Below are 2,888 nucleotides of genomic sequence, written 5' to 3'. Positions count from 1 at the left end.
GCCAAGCGTAAAAGAGAATTCCTGCCATAGCTTACAGTTGTTCTTCCTAAATATAGAGTCGGATTCATCCTGTAACTTCATTCCCTCATGGCTAAAATCGGGGCTCAAGTGTCAAGCAGGAAAGAGTTAGCAAACTCACCGTCAGGACATATTTTGCTCTCACTTTCTCAATGTGGAATTTAGGATTGTTTTTATTTAAAAACAAACATATTTTGCTGTTGGTAGGACCTAAAGAGTAGCATAAGTTCCCAAACTATTTAAGGCAGAGAGCAAGAAAGAGCAAGAAACACTTCCTTTGGGTTTTCACACAAAGTTGTCCTCAAGCTACTCAAATGTGATTTGGTGACCACAAAGTTAGAGGCCAGTTATGCAGGGGCATTTTCAGTGATATTTCAAAATAGCTGCTTGCTAGTATAACTGTTCTGTTGCACTAAGGGATGAGTCCAAATGTTCAGTGATTACCATTTTTGTGTTTTGTCTACTGATTCAAGCCTCAGTCTAAGAAACTTGGGCCCCCAGTTTATTTGTCTTGGTAAATGTTTCCCCACTCGCACAGAGATGTAACAAAACAAATACATTTATTAAATTACTAAAAAGAGAAATGGGAAAAAAGAAACATATCCTTTGGTAACCTTGAGCAGTGATATTCCAGAAGTCCAAAGAACCAGGTCTAGCTGCACATCTGAAATTTTATTTACTTACAGGGTACAGTTGTTGCAAAATGTTCCAGTCACCCTCTTTCTGAGGTGACTTCCAAGCTGAGAACATTGTTCTTGGCAGAATGCCACTGGAACAGCACATAGAGCTTGCTCCTAATTGATGAGCTGAGGCCATGGCGGCTGGATTGATATTACAATATTTTCTAATGCTTAGAGTGTAGACAATGGGGTGAATCCAAAATGTAATACTTCAACAAAAGTGTATAAAACAGAGCACAGCAAACAATTGCAGGTAGACCTCTAGTCAGTAACATTTATCATCCTCATCCTTTCTGTTTAAAGACCCCATACTCTCTGGAGATCTTGAAGCTTTGAAGGTATTTGAGTCTTAGGTCTGTGGATGGTAGAGAAGTTAAAGGAATGTGGACTGACTGTTGTAAGGTAAAGAAGCAGCATATGAGTTCTTGTGGTTCTGTTCTGCCTATGCTACATATATAAAGGATTTGTCAAACTCACAGAGAAGATGTGTATCAATAGATATTAACTACAGTAGTGGAAAGGAATCTATGTGTTTACAGGCGGTGCGTCACTGAGTACCAAATGCTGGGAGATAAACAGGAAATAGCTGTCCTCTTCATCCATCTAATCTCTCAAATGTTCCTGCTGCAGGACACAAAATTCTGGTCTATCAATCAAGGCAATCACGGTGTTATATAAATTTTAGCAGTTGATTGAAAAGGTCAACAGATGCAACATCAGTCGTTGTTTGTTGTGTCCATACTAACTCTGGTGAACAAACAAAGCACTTCGTCTTGGTCTGTTGTTACATAACACAACTACAAGTTTGTCTTGTGACACTTTTGTGAACTTTTATTACAATAAACTCTATATCATCATCATCATCATCATCACATTTTAATATACAGACAAAGAAATATTATGTGCGGTTAATATCCAGTGTTTCTTTTCTGGGGGTACTCAAGGGTACGCAGTACTGTCACACCCCCCCCCCCCATGTTAAAAGTGTGGCACTTACTGTAACAACTTCATGGTGAGTACCACACCTTCCTTCCTTTTTCTAAAAAAGCACTGGTAATATCCATGGTATGGATATTGAACTCCATATATTTTTAATAAAAATTATCTTCTTTCAAAGCCTATTTTCACAGTGCATACACCTCACTAACTTCAGTTTTGTGATTCCGAACAATTTTTACTTCAGTCTCTAAGAAATTTTAGTCAGGTGTGGGATTACAGCCTAAATTGTGTAACTTGACATTTATTTTTATCTCCCCTACCCCCCCTCTCACCTCTGAGCCTGTCTCAGCATTCAGCATATGTTTTGATACACTCTGGTTATGTCAATTTTTAAAAAAGCAAAAGTTGGTTCTTAAGAAACCCACCTTTTATAGGATTTAAGATACCACTTTGCAAATGAAAATATGGCAATGTGTTTCTGGGAGGGCAAATCTTCATCTCAGGCTCTGCAGAAAACAGGAGATATCAGTGCCAGATTTACAGGTACAGTGATACCTCGGGTTAAGTACTTAATTTGTTCCAGAGGTGCGTTCTTAACCTGAAACTGTTCTTAACCTGAAGCACCACTTTAGCTAATGGGGCCTCCTGCTGCTGCCATGCCGCCGGAGCACGATTTCTGTTCTCATCCTGAAGCAAAGTTCTTAACCTGAGGTACTATTTCTGGGTTAGCAGAGTCTGTAACCTGAAGTGTATGTAACCTGAGGTACCACTGTATATGCAGTCTGTGTACAGTTAGGCCCCTGTGTTACTGAGGACCCCCACAAATTATTAGTACACATTGTTAGCTGTAAGGATACATATGAAACATGAAAATAATGAGCTGCCATAGCTGAATCCTAGTATTTTAGTTTGTTGCTTTGTTTCTACTCTTCATTTCTTCTACTCCCTGATTAAAGTCAATGGACCTAGGTCCATTAGGGCAGAGGTTTCCAAAAGGATTCCTGTGAAGACCTTCAATGGTGGCCCTGAAGAGGGGTGGAAGAGTGAGCTTTCAATAGAAAAAAAGTTTCTTCTGGAAAGAAAGTTATGAAGTATAATGTACAGGTACCCTTTTAAGTCATTTCCGTTAAACGAGTCAGCCTGACTGCTCCTGCAAGTCAGGTTTTTTTTTGTTTGTTTTTAGTCTATCAGTGAAGTTGTTGTGACATGGGGTTTGTGATTTCAGCTCTCTTGATATAACATGCTGGAGAC

The sequence above is a fragment of the Podarcis vaucheri genome (genome assembly GCF_965113315.1).
Source record: "Podarcis vaucheri genome assembly, chromosome: 4".
In the NCBI taxonomy this organism is placed as follows: domain Eukaryota; kingdom Metazoa; phylum Chordata; class Lepidosauria; order Squamata; family Lacertidae; genus Podarcis; species Podarcis vaucheri.
Note: the sequence above shows the minus strand (reverse complement) of the source record.